At 44.9% G+C, this 17,774-nt stretch overlaps 1 protein-coding gene and 1 pseudogene across 4 annotated transcripts in view; one reads left to right on the plus strand and one right to left on the minus strand.

Moving 5' to 3' along the window:
- NCOA5 (nuclear receptor coactivator 5) overlaps window positions 1-1,438 on the minus strand; it is a 30,322-nt gene extending 28,884 nt beyond the window's left edge. For all 4 annotated transcript variants that reach the window (XM_005569223.4, XM_065523221.1, XM_005569222.4 and 1 more), the window contains exon 1: window positions 1,293-1,438. The gene's annotated coding sequence lies outside the window, so the exon portion shown is untranslated. The remainder of the gene's footprint in view (window positions 1-1,292) is intronic.
- Window positions 1,439-10,357: 8,919 nt separating this feature from the next.
- On the plus strand, window positions 10,358-11,042 carry LOC102120086 (large ribosomal subunit protein eL13 pseudogene; annotated as a pseudogene).
- Window positions 11,043-17,774: the final 6,732 nt, after the last annotated feature.

A 17,774-nucleotide genomic window follows, 5' to 3' on the forward strand; every position in this document is an offset into this window, starting at 1 on the left:
ATTAAATTAAGAGTTGTCAAAACTCACAAAAACTTCCCCACCATTTGTAGAAACATCTTTTTATGAGCCATCCATCAGGGGGCTATGACATCACAACGCTGTAACTGAGGCACACCGGGTGCACTTGAGTGACAGTTCTTGCAGTTCCCTGGGACTAACACTTTTAAGTCAACAATGAGAATAGTTTACAATAAGAAAGCTGTTACAGGGCATTCAGAGAATCTGCTTTGCCTCAGGGAAAAATTTTGTGCACGGGGTGCAAGGCAGAATAACCACAATTAATCAGACACTCCTCGGGCAGCGTTTCCCAAAGTGTGGAACGCAGAATAATTTCAGGAGGAACAAGGACGCACTGTTTATTTCAACAGACAGATATTTATTTTTTATAAACATTAGAAAAATAACTGGCTTTCCAGTACCCGGTTTGTGATTGAAGTTGCCGCCTTAAATATATTTAAGGAGAAAAAAAGTGTCAGTTTGAATTTTTAAAAAAATGTAACATTTGGTGAATAGCGGTACAGATGGTCCACGGACATAAAGGTGCAACGCGAGACTGAAACGTGGGCAACGCCGTCCTAAGAAAAGCCCCTCGCCCGCTGGCGGGAAGCGGATAGTGCCCCGCGCCGGGAGCCTGGAAAGCCGGCCGGATCGGACTCTGGCGCTGAGCTACGTGGTAAACCCGGGCACAGTTCCTTTCCCCGTTCTCTGGGCCCGAGGTTCGCGCCTACAAAACGCGTGAGGTGTCACACGACAAGGAGACACCCCGAGAATGCGGTCAGGAGCCGCGAGGCGGTGACGGGGGACAGCGCTCCGTACACCGCTCGGCGCTGCACGCCTGGAGAACGCCCGGTGCCACGGACCGCCTTGCGGCCGGTTCGAATCCCGACTGCGCCACTGACTCGCTGAGGACCCGCGGGCGAGCGACTCCACTGTTTCGACAAGGGGGTGCGGGGCGTGCGGCTCAACCAGACAGAGAAGCCTTGAGGACTCCTAGTGACCGACCGTTCGTGCACAGACAGGCGGCTGCGATGCGACGCCGCCGACCTGCGTCCACCACAGAAAACCACAGGCCGCCTCGGCCGGCCGGGCCTGGGCCTGACGGGAACCGGAGAAGGCCGCGCCCCGCACCGGGCATGCGCAGCACCGCGCGCACCCGGAGAGGAGCCGAGGCCGTGGCCGCGCGTCGAGTGGGCCTTCCCGCCTCAGCCTCCCCGTCCGGCCAGGCCCCCCGCCCAACCGCCTGTCCGTCAGACCCACGTCTCGGCTGACGGCCACCGCTTCCCGGCACTCACCGCTACCAGCGCGGCGGGCTCCCGGCCGCTCCTTCGCCTCAGGCCCGCCGCTGCCGCCTCCGCGTCGGCCCACCTGCCCGCCGTAGGACAAAGGCGCCACCAACCGACCGGCGCGGGCACGAGGCAATGGCGGCCGGGCGGAGAGTGGAGATGGGGGCAGAGGACGCGCACGTAGCGGCAGGCGCGGCACTGTCGCAAGACCGCACGTGTTTACGGCAGGGCTGAGTTGGGGCGTCGATCTCCTTGGCAATGAGGGCCGGGAAGTGGCTCTCGGGCGGGAGTTGAGAACGCAAGGAGTTGCCTAGCAACAGCGTCCTAGGCTGAGGATGGGCCCCATGGTGGTCCCCCCAGCCCCCGCCCCAGAGTACTTTCCTTCTGTTTTCGGAGCACATTCCTTCCTCCCTAACTGTGGGAACAGAACATTCAAATCCCCAAATACCTTGATTTAGTCTTGCATAAAACTGAAAACAAAAACCCCAAATCCCTGTACACCCGTGTATTGGAGAATATATATATATATATATATAGTCCTGTAACCTCCGGATCACAAGGAACAAAGAGAGCAGAAAGGTAGAGAAAATGTTGTATTTAAATTTGTATTTAAATAGGCTCTGTACTCTTACTAGTTTCACTGACAAGCGGCAAAAGGTTTCTGGAGATATAGTCACAGGTTCTTCTTGAGTTATTTGTTCTTGGAATATTCGTTCAAACGTCAAAAATTTCCCAGAATGTAACTGTTGACCGTGAAGCCTGTAAAATGTTGTATTGTTCATTTCATCACAGGGAATGGGATTTGCTCACACAATAGTAAATGCACTCTATTAATCACAGCCGTAGCTATATGAATCAGGTACTCTTTTATTAGTGTTGGAAACGCCTCAAACTCCATGGGGTCTAGTTTTTCTCCTTGTGACTATTGCCTGCTAAGAAAAAATGGTGCCTGGGGAATTTAAACACTACAAGAAGCCAGATTTCTTTGACATCTACCCCCATGTTCACTCCACTCATTTATTCACTGAATGTTTATTACATACCTACTAGGTAGCCCTATACTTATTATATGCCTGCTTGTTAGGCACTATTCTGAGCAAATGCAGACCCTTCTCTGCTACCTTGGAGATTACAGTCTAGTGAAAGATAGCATTAGGCAAATAATCACACTTGAGTGTGTGATTGCAAACTGAGATAAACGCTGTGAAGGAAAGAAATAGGGATTCTCAGTGGGTGTAACTAGAACTTTACTCACAGGCAAAGTGGGTTATTCCAATTCCCACTTTATAAGACTGTATGAAATTAGAAATAAAGGCATAAAGTCTGTCAAATAATGGATACCCAACAAATGTTCATTCTTATTCCTTCCCCTCCAATATAGATCCTAATACTATGAAAATTTAAGAAGAATCATATTAATTAGATGATTAAGATAACCAAGCTTAGGGAAAAATGTTGGTTTAGAGATGATTGGCAGTACCTCAAGTGGGTAGTGGACTTTAGCCAAAAGATGTATTCAGTGACTTGTGTAGTAAGCGTTTAAAGAGTGTTTTCTATACACTTGGTTTTGTGGAGAGTAGAGGGTAAGGTAGATAAAATCCTTGTGCTTAGGGAGCTCATGGCCTATCAGGGAATACAAGCAATAAACAAATGATAATATATAATGTTTGATGAGTATTTTTGATAGAAGAGCAAGTTAATTTTATGAAGAAAGATTCTTGTATGGAGGCAGGTGCTCAGGACTTGGTGACTTCTCATTTAGATGTTTGCTTTACATAATAGGTAACATCTATTGTGTGCCTACCATGTGCTGAATCCTTTACAAATATCATCTCATTTAATCCTCACAATAACCCTATAATATACATACTATATTCCTATTTTACAGATGTGGCAATTGAGGCCAGTTAATTTGCTTATGGTCCCACAGACAGTATGTGGCATGGCCAGACTCAAACCTGTGCGGCCTGATGCCCAAACATGCTATTTTAACCACAAGTGATATTGTCTTCTGGGATGAGAAGTTCCCTTCCAAGTCAAGGGGTACCTGATTGGTGTATAAGCCTCTAACCCTTCAGAGGTGGGCACCAAAGTTTGACCAGTGGGTAAAATGAAAGTCTGCTACGATGGAGGCCGTCTGATTTCTGTCAGATGGATCTTTGAGCTCACTGGCTCTTAAAATTTGGTGTACAGTGGGTTACCCCTTACTGTAAGGGAAGAAAGGTATAGTTTAATGTGTGGCCAGTACTAAAGAAAGATTGTGTGTTTCCTAGAACATATGAAAACTTGGCCTTGTGATTTACAGGACAGCCAGGAGAGGGCAATTAGCAATTCCACTCAAACAGCAAACTGGAGGGGGCAGCATTTGGTGCTTAGCAAATACCTGTTGAATGAAGAAAAAAAAAATTAAGAAAGGAAGAGTAAATTCAATACCATATTCAATAGTGGAGAAATTTTTTTTTTGAGATATCAATTTGGTTTTATTTTAATCTGGTATTTTTCTTAGTATTTCAGACTGCTTTATAGGATGAAGCCAGACACGTTTAGGGTAATTAAGTGATGATTAAAAAATATCTAGGCAATGGGCTCAGGAATACCCCAGGAGGGAGAGCCAGAGGGCCTATGGTAAAGAAAACATGTATTTTTTTTTTTTTAAGACAAGATTACTGCAGAGAATCAGAAAGTAAGATCAGAAGGCAATCTTGAATAAAACCCTGCCATTTCGACAAATGCAAGGCATAATATAGCCTCTTAAAATTTTATTTTTGATTTTTAAAAATTAATTAATTAATTAATAGAGTCTCACTCTGTCAAGGCAATCAAGCCTTGACCTTCCAGGCTCAAGTGATCCTCTCACCTCTGTCTCCTGAGTAGTTGGGACTACAGGCATGTGCCACCATGCCGGGCTTTTTTGGGTAATTTTTGTACAGGGTTTCATCATGTTGCCCAGGCTGGTCTCAAACTCCTGGGTTCAAGTCATCCTCCCTCTCGGTTTCCCAAAGTGGTAGGATTACAGGCGTGAGCTACCCCGCCAAATCTCACTTTTGTATTGGTGATGAACAGGCTGGCATAAAGACCTATTCTAAACACCAGCAGCACTCAGATGCAGCCTGAGTTTGCAAAAACACTTTCAGGAATACTTTGCATATCATCTGACACGACCCAAGAGAGGAGAAACCTGTACTTAAGAGTGGCTGCGGCCGGGCGCGGTGGCTCAAGCCTGTAATCCCAGCACTTTGGGAGGCCGAGACGGGCGGATCACGAGGTCAGGAGATCGAGATCATCCTGGCTAACACGGTGAAACCCCGTCTCTATTAAAAAAATACAAAAAACTAGCCGGGCGAGGTGGCGGGCGCCTGTAGTCCCAGCTACTCGGGAGGCTGAGGCAGGAGAATGGCGTAAACCCGGGAGGCGGAGCTTGCAGTGAGCCGAGATGCGGTCACTGCACTCCAGCCTGGGCGACAGAGCGAGATTCCGTCTCAAAAAAAAAAAAAAAAAAAAAAAAAAAAAAAGAGTGGCTGCTTTGGTGACAGAAGTCAGAATAGAGGTTAACTCTGGGGGCATAGATTGGGGAGGAGCTTGAAGGAAATTTCAGGGAGATGGAAATGTTCTATATCTTGATCCCATAGTGGTTACGTGAAATATACACACAGGTAAATGTTTATAGAGTCATGTGTTTAAAATTGTGCTTTTTTTTTTTTTTTTTTTTTTTTTTTTTTTGAGACGGAGTCTCGCTCTGTCGCCCAGGCTGGAGTGCAGTGGCCGCATCTCAGCTCACTGCAAGCTCCGCCTCCTGGGTCTACGCCATTCTCCTGCCTCAGCCTCCGGAGTAGCTGGGACTACAGGCGCCCGCCACCTCACCCGGCTAGTTTTTTGTATTTTTTAGTAGAGACGGGGTTTCACCGTATTTAGCCAGGCTGGTCTCGATCTCCTGACCTTGTGATCCGCCCGTCTCGGCCTCCCAAAGTGCTGGGATTACAGGCTTGAGCCACCGCGCCCGGCCAAAATTGTGCATTTTACTGTATGTAAAGTATACGTCAATAAAAATTTCATTAGAAGAAAAAAGATGAAGATTTTGAAATCAAAATGATTTGGGTTCAAATCATAGCTCTGTCCCTTAATATAGCTATGTGAGTTTGGGTCTTCTTTCGTACATTTGATATGTATTGAGTACCTCCTAGGTTTACCATGCTAGACACAAAGGACACAGCAGTTAACAAGAAAGTGATGGTCCGTGCTTTCACAGAGCTTCAACCAAGCCACGGGTACCTGTCTTGAGAATAGTGATACTAACACTTTCCTCATGAGGTAATTGTGAGGATTAAGTGAAATCATGCATGTGAAGTTCCTGGAATATAGTTGATGCTCAAAAACAAACAAGCCCAAACATCTTATTTTTTTATTTTTTTGAGACAGAGTCTTGCTCTGTCGCCCAGGCTGGAGTGCAGTGGCATGATCTCGGCTCACTGCACACACCGCCTGCCGGGTTCACGCCATTCTCCTGCCTCGGCCTCCTGAGTAGCTGGGACTACAAGCGCCCACCACCACACCAGGCTAATTTTTTGTATTTTTAGTAGAGATGGGGTTTCACCATGTTAGCTAGGATGGTCTCCATCTCCTGACCTTGTAATCCGCCCACCGCGGCCTCCCAAAGTGCTGGGATTACAGGTGTCAGCCCACCGTGCCCAGCCTCCAATCATCTTATAGAGTGTGAGGAACCTGATGTTTAGGTTAAGTGACTTATCTAAAGCCATACATTTACTAAGAAGTCAAGTGGAAACTAGAACTCAGAACCCAAGTCTTCATTCAAAGTCCTATATTTTTTCAATTACAACCACATTTTCCTGTTACATCTTTCATTTGTATGAAAGGAAAACACTTTACATCCTGTGCACTATGGCTAATGTTTATAAAGATCCCTGAGTGACACTGAGGTAGAGTTGTCAGATTTAATAAATACAAGTAAAAGAAACTAAACATTTTGGGCCGGATATGGTGCCTTATTCATATAATTCCAGCACTTTGGGAGGCCAAGGCAGGAGAACTGGTTAAGCCCAGGAGTTTGAGGCCAGCCTGAGCAACACAGAGGGACCCCTGGCTCTACAAAACATAAAAAAACTAGCCGGATGTGGTGGCATGCACCTGTAGTCCCAGCTACTCAGAAGGCTGAGGTGGGAGGATTGTTTGAGCCTGGGAGGTTGGGGCTGCAGTGAGCCATGATCGCGCAACTGCACTGCAGCCTGAGTGACAGAGTGAGAACCTGTCTCAAAATAAATAAATAAACAAAAATTACATTTTTAAAAAAGTATGCCCCATGCAATATTTTGGACATATTTATACTAAAAAATTATTGATTGATTTTCTAAAATTAAAATTTAACTGGATGTCCTGTATTTTTATCTGGCAACTGTACACTGAAAGAATCATTGAATTTTAAATAGACGTTTCTTCATTAGAAGCGATCTTAGTTTCTTTTTTTTTTTTTTTTTTGAAACGGAGTCTCGCTCTGTCGCCCAGGCTGGAGTGCAGTGGCCGGATCTCAGCTCACTGCAAGCTCTGCCTCCCGGGTTCACGCCATTCTCCTGCCTCAGCCTCCCGAGTAGTTGGGACTACAGGCGCCCGCCACCGTGCCCGGCTAGTTTTTTGTTTTTTTTTTTTGTATTTTTTTAGTAGAGACGGGGTTTCACCGTGTTAGCCAGGATGGTCTCGATCTCCTGACCTCGTGATCCGCCTGTCTCGGCCTCCCAAAGTGCTGGGATTACAGGCTTGAGCCACCGCGCCCGGCCAGAAGCGATCTTAGTTTCTAACAGACTCAGGTAAAGAAAAAGACTGAAAAACACGTAGAGGTTGAGGTGCTTGTTTCTTTTCTTTTTTTTTAATTTTTGAGACAGGGTCTCCCTCTGTCACCCAGGCTGGAGTGCAATGACATGATCAGGGCTCACTGCAGCCTCAACCTCCTGAGCGCAGGTGATTCTCCCATCTCAGCCTCCTGAGCAGCTGGGACCACAGGCACACACCACTAGGCCTGGCTAATTTTTGTATTTTTTTGTAGAGATGTGGTTTCATCATGTTGCCTAGGCTGGTCTCACACTCCTGGGCTCAAGTAAGCCTGCTTCCTTGGCCTCCCAACATGTTGGGATTACAGTTGTGAGCCACTGTACCTGGTCTGGTATCTCTTAATTTAAGTTTTTAATTATTATTTTTCTGGTTACATATACAGGGACAGAGATTCTGTGACCCAACTTCATCTTGCCATCTTTACCCAGAACTTTCACATTACCTCATTTACACAGAAACCCTGTGTGATGAATGTTAAATGATTTAAACTTTAAACATTCCTTAACATTTCAAACATACATCACATACATACCTTTCTACTCACCACTGTGATTAAACAAATGTAAACGCTTTTGCTAACGTGCTTTAGAAATGAAGTAATATAAAAGCTGGCGGGACGCAGTGGCCCACACCTGTAATCCCAGCACTTTGGGAGGCCAAGGCAGGTGGATCACCTGAGATCAGGAGTTCGAGACCAGCCTGGCCAAAATGGTGAAACCCTGTCTCTACTAAAAATACAAAACTTAGCCTGGCATGGTGGCGTCTGCCTGTAATCCCAGCTACTCAGGAGGCTGAGGTAGGAGAATTGCTTGAACCTGGGAGGTGGAGGTTGCAGTGAGCCGAGATTGCACCATTGCACTCCAGCCTGGGCAACAACAGAAAAACTCTGTCTCAAACAAACAAACAAAAAACAGCTAAGACCCTTCTATCACCCTCATCTCCCTCCAGGTAATCACTCCCCTGAAATACATTCCCATGTATATTTTGTACTTTTAATTTAATTTTATTTTTAACAGACAGAGTCTCACTCTGTTGCTCAGGCGGGAGTTCAGTGGTGCTCTTGCTTACTGCGGCAGCCTCCCTAGCCGCCCAAGTAGCTAGGACTACAGGTACACACCACCATGTCTGGCTAATTTTAAAAATTGTTTTTTTGTAGAGACAGGGTCTTGCTATGTTACCCAGGCTGGCCTCAAACTCCTGGCCACAAGGGATCCTCTCACCTTGACTTCCCAAAGCACTGGAATTACAGGCATGAGCCCAGTTATAGAGTGCCCAGCCTATATTTTGTACTTTTATCATAAAAAGATATATCCATAAACTGTATAGTGTTGTTTAATAGTGTTTAGGCACAGTTTATATATCCTCTTATGACTTTTTAAAAAAACTGTACTAGGTTTTTAAGATTTAAGTGTGTTGAAACATGTAACTAGTTTACTGGTTCTTAAAGCGTAGTCCCTGGACCAGGAGCATCAGCAACATCTGATAATTTGTTAGAAATGCAAATTTCCACTGAATGAATCAGAAACTCTAGGGGTAGGACCCAGTCATATGTCCTTTACCAAGCCCTTCTGATGATTTCGATATACCCTGAAGTTTGAGAACTACTGCTCTACTGTATTTATTTTATTTGTTGTCTAGTATTGTGTTGTATGAATCAGCCACAGTTTATGTATCTGTACTAAGGAAGTTAGGTTTTTGTTTTGTTTTGATTTTTGTTATTGTTGTTGTTTTTGAGACGGAGTTTCGCTCTGTTGCCCAGGCTGGAATACAGTGGCGCGATCTCAGGTCACTGCAATCTGTGCCTCCTGGATTTAAGTGATTCTCCCGCCTCAGCCTCTTGAGTAGCTGGGATTACAGGCGCCTGCCACCACGCCAAGCTAATTTTTCTATTTTTAATGGAGATGGGGGTTTCACCATGTTGGCCAGGCTGGTCTCGAACTCCTGACCTCAAGTGAGCCACCTGCCTTGGCCTCCCAAAGTGCTAGGGTTACAGGTGTGAGCCACCACGCCCTGCCTGCTTCTTTTTACAAATGGTGCTGCGTTGAACCTGCTAGTGCATATCTCCTTGGGTACCCATTTCAGAGCTTTCCAGGATACTCATTTAGGAGTGGAATTGCTATCTTTGTAGTAGATCACATTTTAAACTTTACAAGATTTAGCAAGATTACTCGCCAAAGAAGTATTATTTAAAGAAGTATATTCCTGCCAGCAGTGTGTAAGTACCATTTGTAAATTTCCTTGCCAACTTTTGATATTTTCAGACTTTATTCATTTATTTATTTTTGACTACGATGATGGCTGTGAATGATATATTTGTGGATTTCATTTTAATTTTCTTGAATTGAGCGATATTCAGCACCTTATCCTACAGCTATCCAGGTTTCTTTCTTTGTGAATTGCCTGTTCACATTTCTGGCCCATTTTTCCATTAGGTTTACCTATGGTTTTAAAAAATTCGTTCATAAGAGTTCTTTACGTATTCTGGATACTGATCTTGTGTCCGGATTGAGTCTTCTCTCTGTGGTTTGTCATTTTACTTTGTTAATAGTGTCTTGTCATTCAAAAGTCTTAAATTTTAATTAAAATGTTTCAACGTTCCTCTTTATGGTTCCTATGTAGTGTCTTGTTTAAGAACGCCTTTCCCAGTGTCATATAGATAGTCTCCTTGGTAAATACTACCATGATGTCAATTTGGTAGATGAATCAACTGAGGCACTGAGAACTTAAATGACATGCTCAGGGTCACAGACCACTGGAGATGAGTGACTTGAGCTTTTGGTCCCTGGGTTGCACTGCACAGTTTCAGGACTTTTTGCCATCCTGTTCTCCGGTTTGTTTCACGAGAACTCTTGTCAACCTTTTTCTGTAGGTAGAGAGGGTGTGCAGAGCTCAGAAAGGATGCAGGTTTGGTGCAGTTTTTATTTACTCCATAATGAAGCACCCGTAATGAAGCACCTGGCTCTAGACTTTATGATTTTTAAAAAGATTTAAATTATTTCAAATAATTTCAGATTTACAGAAAAGTTTCAAAAAATAGGATAAAGAATTATCGGCCCAGCATAGTGGCTCACGCCTGTATTTTCAGCACTTTGGGAGGCCGAAGTGGGTGGATCACTTGAGACCAGGAGTTTGAGATCAGACTGGACAACAAAGTGAGACCCCCGTCTCTACAAAACAAACAAACAAAATTACCCAGGTGTTGCTTCCGCTTGGCTGTTTTCCTGCACAGGAGGGCGGTAGGCACCCATGGCGCCCAGCCGGAATGGCATGATCTTGAAGCCCCACTTTTGCAAGGACTGGCAGCGGCGCATGGCCACGTGGTTCAGCCAGCAGGCGCCGAAGATCCGCAGAGTCAGGGCCCTGCAAGCCAAGGCGCGCCGCATGGCATCCGGGCCCAGCCAGCCCATGGTGAGTCGGTACCACACGGAGGCAAGCGTAGGCCGGGGCTTCAGCCTGAAGGAGCTCAGGGTGGCCGGCATTCACAAGAAGGTGGCCCGGATCATTGGCATTTTTGTGGATCCGAGGAGGTGGAACAAGTCCATTGCTGTCCCTGCAGGCCAATGTACAGCGGCTGAAGGAGTACCTCTCCAAACTCATTTTCTTCCTCAGGAAGCCCTCGTCCCCCCAAGAAGGGAGACAGTTCTGCTGAAGAACTGAAACTGGCCGCTCAACTGACAGGATCGGTCATGCCCACCCAGAATGTCTACAAGGAGAAAGCTCGAGTCGTCACTGAGGAGGAGAAGAATGTCAAAGCCTTGGCTAGTCTCCGCATGGCCCGTGCCAATGCCCGGATTTTCGGCATATGGGCAAAAAGAGCCAAGGAAGCTGCAGAACAGAATGTTGAAAGAAAAAATAAAGCCCTCTTGGGGACTTGAGATAAAAAAGAAAAAAAAATTACCCAGGTCTGGTGCGCACCTGTAGTCCCGGCTACTCGGGAGGCTGAGGCAGAAGAATTGCTTGAGTCCAGGAGATTGAGGCTGGGCTGAGCCATGATTGCACACTGTACTCCAGCAGGGGTGACAGAGTGAGACCCTGTCGAGATAGAAAAGGAGGGGGAGGGGAAGGGGAGGGGAGGGGGAGAGGGAGGGGGAGGGGGAGGGGGAGGGGAGGGAGAGGGGGAGGGGAGGGGGAGGGAGAGGGGAGGCCGGGTGCAGTGGCTCACGCCTGTAATCCCAGCACTTTGGGAAACCGAGGTGGGTGGATCAGAAGGTCAGGAGTTTGAGACCAGCCTGGCCAACATAGTGAAACCCCGTCTCTACTAAAAAAAAAAAACAAAAAAATACAAGGACTAGCTAGGCGTGGTGCTGTGCGCCTGTAATCCCAGCTACTCGTGAGGCTGAGGCAGGAGAATTGCTTGAAGCTGGGAGGCGGAGGTTGCACTGAGCCAAAATTGCACCATTGCACTCCAGCCTGGGCAATAGAGTGAGACTCTGTCTAAAAATAAAATAAATTAAAAAAGAATTTTTGAATGTCCTTCACACAGATTCCCCAAATGAACATTTCAGTTTGTTCTATAACTCCCCTTCTACCCATCTCTTTCTGTTCCCCTCTCTCTGACTCTTGCCTAATCTACAGACTTCATATGCATTTCACAAATGGTCCCCGTAATGTTCTTCAGAGCAAAAAAAACAGTGTTTTTTTCCTAGTCCAGGATCCAATCTAGGATACATGTTGCCTTTAGTTTTCAAGTCTCTTGAGTCTCCTTTAATCTACAACAGTTCTTCAGTCTTTTTTGTCTTTCATGACCTTGACATTTTTGAAGAGTACAGGCCATTTATTTTATAGAATGTTCCTCTTTGGGGCTTGTCTGATGTTTATTCATTGTTAGATTCAGGTTATACATCTTTGGCAGGAGTGTGCAGAAGTGATGTTGTGTCCTTCTCAGCCAGTGTTTGTTCTAAACCCTTTTGACTAGAACCCCCTGAAGCATTATGTGCATAGATGCATTTTTTTTTTCCAGGCAAAGGGATTAAAATCTCTTATATATAATTCTCAGAGGGCTTACACGACCTAGTAAGAGCCAAGACATGGCCGGGCGCGGTGGCTCATGCCTGTAATCCTAGCACTTTGAGAGGCCGAGGCGGGTGGATCACCTGAGGTCAGGAGTTCAAGGCCAGCCTAGCCAACATGGTGAAACCCTGTCTCTACTAGAAATAGAAAAATTAGCCAGGCGTGTTGGCATGTACCTGTAATCCCAGCTACTCGGGAAGCTGAGGCAGGAGAATCGCGTGAACCCTGGAGGCAGAGGTTGCTGTGACCTGAGATAGCGCCGTTGCACTCCAGCCTGGGCGACAAGAGTGAAACTCTGTCAAAAAGAAAAAAGCCAAGACATTCCACATTTGTCCTTGCAGGTCTTGGTGGAAGTCCTTGGTTAATAGGGCCGTCTGAAAGAGGCTAGGAGACAGGCACCGAGAGTGGGGGAGAAGAGGTTTCTGCATCACTTTACAGGCTCCACGACCTTCTGGGACCTGCCTGTGCTGCCCCAGGGAATTTATCTAGTGTGCCATGCAAACAGATATCCCACCCTCCAGCTTCCTTGGCCCAAGTTTATTGAGGGAATTTACCATTTATGAAGTCTTGGTGGATCAGAACATAAATGGTGGAATCTGGATGGTCTATGTTCACTTCTTTCTCCACCACTTCCTAGCTGGGAGAGCTTTGGCTTTAACCTTCCTGCATCTCACTTCCTTCATCTGTAAAAGGCATGTAAGAATAGTCAGAAGGTCAGGATGAAGTAAGCTAAGTTAAATGAGGTAGCACATATCACTCTTAGAATCATGCCTGGCTCATCGTGTGGGCTCATTAGCTCATAGATCTCACCTTCTTTAGGTTCACTTGATGACATCACACTTTGTGTCTTCCTATAGATTTGCTTGTGCTATTTGTTAGACCATTCCTAGAAAGCAGAAGCCCTTGGGTTTTCATGGGCTACTCTGTTGACAGAGGGAATAAATTTCACTGATCATTGAGTGATCATTGAATTCTGGTCGCCTAGGACATTGGAGTGGGGGTGGAGGGGACTTTGTTGAGACCATATCACAAATTTCTGGTGAGCCCAGTAGAACTAATACCTTCTCAAAGCAAGATTCTGTAAAACACAGTGAATCAGAATGGAACTTCACATACTTGACAAGCTCTGTTGTATGCTGATAGAGGTGGTTCAGAGAGTTGTTGAAAGACTACCCTAAAGTCCCTCCCAGCCAGTAGAGAGCTTCTTTGGCAGGGTTACCTGGCTTGAAGCCCAGCCTTGGTGACACCTACCATGTCAGTATAGCTCTGTACAACTGTGGTAGTCAGAATAATGACTCCCTGAAGAAGTCCACGCCCTGATCTCTGGAACCTGTGAATATGTCACCTTACACGGCAACAAGAACTTTGCAGATGTCATTGATCTTGAGATGGGGAGATAGTCCTAGATTACTTAGGTGCACTCAATGTAATCACAAGAGTTCTTATAAGATGGAAGTAGGAGGCTCAGAATCAGAGAACATGTGATGACAGAAGAAGAGGAGGGAGGGAAGGAAGGAGGCATGGGCCAGAGAAGAGAAAGATGCTACACTGCTGGCTTTGAAGACAGAAGATGGGGCCACGAGCCAAGGAAAGCAGGTGGCTCCTAGAAGCTGGAAAAGGCAAGAAAACAGATTCTCCCCCAGGCCCCCCAGTCCTGATCCATTTTTGACTTTGGACTTTCTTCTCTCCAGAAGACTAAATAAATACATGTTTTCCTTTCCTAATTTTACCATGACTTTCTTTTTTCCCTTTTGATAATTAAATCTTTAACCCAATTAAAGTCAGTTTTGATGCATGATGTCATGGGTAGGTGTAATTAGATTCTTTCTCCCTTTTAATAATTAAAACTTTAATCCAATTAAAATCAGGTTTTTTTTTTTTTTGGTGATTTGTTTTGTTTTGTTTTTTTGAAACAGAGTCTCGCTGTTGCCCAGGCTGGAGTGCAGTGGCACGATCTCAGCTCACTGCAACCTCTGCCTCCCGGGTTCAAGCAATTCTCCTGCCTCAGCCTCCCAAGTAGCTGGGACTACAGGCACACACCACCACACCCAGCTAATTTTTTTTTCTGTTTTAGTAAAGATGGAGTTTTGCCGTGCCCAGGGTGGTCTCGAACTCCTGAGCTCAGGCAATCTGCCCGGCTTGGCCTCCCAAAGTGTTAGGATTACAAGCGTGAGCCACCGAGCCCAGCCTAAAATCAGTTTTGATGCATGATGCCCTAAGTAAGTGTAATTAGATTATCTCTTTCTTCAAATAATACTGCTCAACCATTTTTGTGTTTCTTATTTACCATATACATTATTTTCTACAGGAGGATCAAGTTCAGGGATACCAATTGTTTATATAGCTGTCTCTTTTTGAGGCATTCTGTACTGTTTCAATTATGTTACTCTAGATGGAATGTATTTAGATATTCTGTTTCCAGAAGCCATGTAAAGTATACTTGTGAAAATATTTAAAGATAATTATCTTTAATGTAGGTAAGCGAATCTTGTTTGTGCTACTCAAATGACCAGATTCATCTGATTAATGCCCTCCTTCACCTGGAATTCAAAGGATCCATTTTCCAATTTGCCTACAAGTGTTGTGGTATGTAAATAGAATGTGACTCTAATAATCATACAGAAAGGTAAAGGAAAATGTCAGAGTCAGGCAGGTCAGCTGAGTTGGTGGCTCACTGTTTCCTGAAGTTTTTTATTCATTGAGTCCAGGGTAGAACTTGAGAATATTTATTTATTTATTTTTTAAAAAAACTCTCTGAGGTTTGCAAATCACTGGGCTGGTTTACAAATTAAAACTGCAGAGATAAACTACCTAAAAGCTATTTTCCACGTGTCACCAATTTTCAGGGTCCCTCACAAATAACCCAAATAGAGAATGTTAAATCTCCCTTATGAGGGTTAGAAGTGGATAACTGGCCAAGTCTGTAGAGACAGAATTTGAAGGATAAGTTTTCCAAATTCGAAACTTAGTGGTGTTAAGTAACCATTTTATCCTTATTCATAGTTTCTGGAAATCAGGGTTTTCAGAGGGGCTTGGTTAGGCAATTTTTCTTCATGTAGTCTTAGGGCCTATCCACGTGGTCTCTCTGCACAGGCTTGTGGAGAGAGGGCTTCCTCACTTCATGGCGGCCTCAGGGCAGTTGTGCTGCTCACATGAAGCTCAGGGCTCTGAAGGAGTGGTTAAGAGAACCAGGCAGGAGCTGTGTTGCCTTCTATGACAGTTTCAAGAGTCACAAAAGCCTGGCCAGATTCAAGGGAAGGGAGCGTAGAACCCCATCTCTCAATGGGAAGAATATCAAAGTCCCACTCTGAGATGTGGTTGTGGCCATCACTGGGAAATGCAGTCTGCCACAGTGGAGTCATCTGTTGCCCCCACATTCAGTGCACCAGAGCCTTTCTCTCAAATCTTTCTCGAATCTGTCCACTTCTCTATGTATCCCTGCCCACCAGTAGTCCAAGCCATCATCATCCCTAGCTTGGACCCCTTTGACTGCCTCCAAACCAGGGCCCCCGCTTCCACTTTTCTTTCTCTTCAATTTTTTCTCTTCTACAGCTAGAGTGATATTTCTATAAAACAAATTTAATTGTCCTCCCCATTGTTCTTAGAATAATAATAAAGCTGCCTTCAAGGCCCTGCAAGATCTAGATACTTTCTGCCTTCCAGACTTATCTTACCCCACTGTGCCCCTTGCTTTCCAACCTGCAACCCCATCGGTATTCTTTCACGTCCTACATCCACCACGTTCTTTCCACCTCAAAGCCTTTGTACCTCCCATTTCCTCTGCTTAAAATACTTTCCCAGCCCCTTTCCTACCTCTCCCTGCTCCCTCCTCCCTTTCATCTCTTTAACTCCTACTCCTCCTGAAGAATGAGTCTTTGCAGATATAATTAATACAGGGTCATACTGCATAAGGCGGGGGAGCCAATTCAATGCTGGTGCCTTAATAAGAAGAGAGAAATGTAATTGAAATCTTACTCCCCTGCACTCAGAGTAGAGAGGGAGTATGGCATGGTAGCTAGGAGCACAGACTATGGATTCAGACTTCCTGGCTCTAAATCCTGGCTCTACCATTTACTAGCTGTGTGACCTTGGGGACGTACCTAACCTCTCTGTGCCTCAGTTTTTTTCCTTTGTAGAACAAGGATGGTAACAGTAGCCGTCTCAAAGCATTGCTGTGAATGTTGGTGAGTTAACGTAGGTCAAACACTTAGAAAAACGCCTGCCACTTAGTGCTAAATAAGCTTGGCTGGTAGTTGTCATCTTGTTACATGCTCTTACAGAATGGTGCATTTCTCCTTTCTACCATTTGCCCAAACAGACGCCAGATAATGGGATGTGAAGAGATGTTTCCTATTGTCTCCTAATCTATGACTTTAGACCCACAGCTGAGGATAAATGGGTGCTAAATATATTATGAACTTTAACCTGGGGTTCATGAACTTGGATGGAAAAATTTACTCCTTTGTTTTCGTTGACCTCTAACTTAAATTAAGCATTTCTTTTGATCGTGAATGTAGGCAATAAACTACAGTAGTATTAGCAGGGCCTGCTACCTTGTCACCAATAGAAGGCACAGATATTTCTATTTGATATTACACCAGAGTTGCTGCTGCAGATGTCTCAAATTATTGTTTGCACACATCATTACTTTGAAATTATGGAGGTTTTAGGCTTGCCACTAGAGCTTGTTATTTAATCCATTATTAAAGAGGCACATACATGTATATCACATACTTGTCTTAATATTTTGATGACTATATTTCAATATAACTGGTCTTCTTTATAACTCTATCATATTTTACATTTACAAAGATTTTTCTGAGAAGAATCTGTAGGATTCTCCAGATGGCCAGAGGAGTCTACAACACAAAGAAAACTTAAGAATCCTGTTTTAAAGAAAGTAGCCAACAACTTAGGTGAAAAGCTCTTTCAAGGGCATATTAAGAGGTGAGTGCTTTCTTTGAGTCAGCCATTGTGCTGAGGACTTTATATGTATCTTCATTTAATCCTCCCAACCCCCTTAGAAGTAGGTATTATTATTTATTCCCATTTTATAGATGAGAAAATTGAGGGTCAGAAGAGTCGGCATATTACCAAGGTCACAGAGTAGTATGTTAGTGGCAAAGTCTACGCTCTTAATGATTTCAGTGTCCTGCTTCTCGTATAAATCCTTTGAGTCAGCCGGGTGCGGTGTCTCTTGCCTGTAATCCCAGCACTTTGGGAGGCTGAGGTGGGTGGATCACGAGGTCAGAAGTTCGAGATCAGCCTGACCAACATGGTGAAACCCCTTCTCTACTAAAAATACAAAAATCAGCCGAGCATGGTGGTGCGCGCCTGTAATCCCAGCCACTCAGGAGGCTGAGGCAGGAGAATTGATTGAACCCAGGAGGTGGAGGTTGCAGTCAGCTGAGATCCTGCCACTGCACTCCAGCCTGAGTGACAGAGTAAGACTGTCTCAAAAAAAAAAAAAAATCCTTTGAGTCTTTGCCACTACCCTGCAATGTAAGTACCTCATATGTTCATTTTACAGATGAGGAAACGGAGACTCAAAGAGGTAGAGTCATTTTATTTCTCACTGTTAAGCGATATAGTCAGGATTTAAACCCATTTCTGTGAGACTACTAAACCCATGTGTTCCATTGT

The sequence above is a fragment of the Macaca fascicularis genome, chromosome 10 (assembly GCF_037993035.2).
Source record: "Macaca fascicularis isolate 582-1 chromosome 10, T2T-MFA8v1.1".
Lineage (NCBI taxonomy): Eukaryota > Metazoa > Chordata > Mammalia > Primates > Cercopithecidae > Macaca > Macaca fascicularis.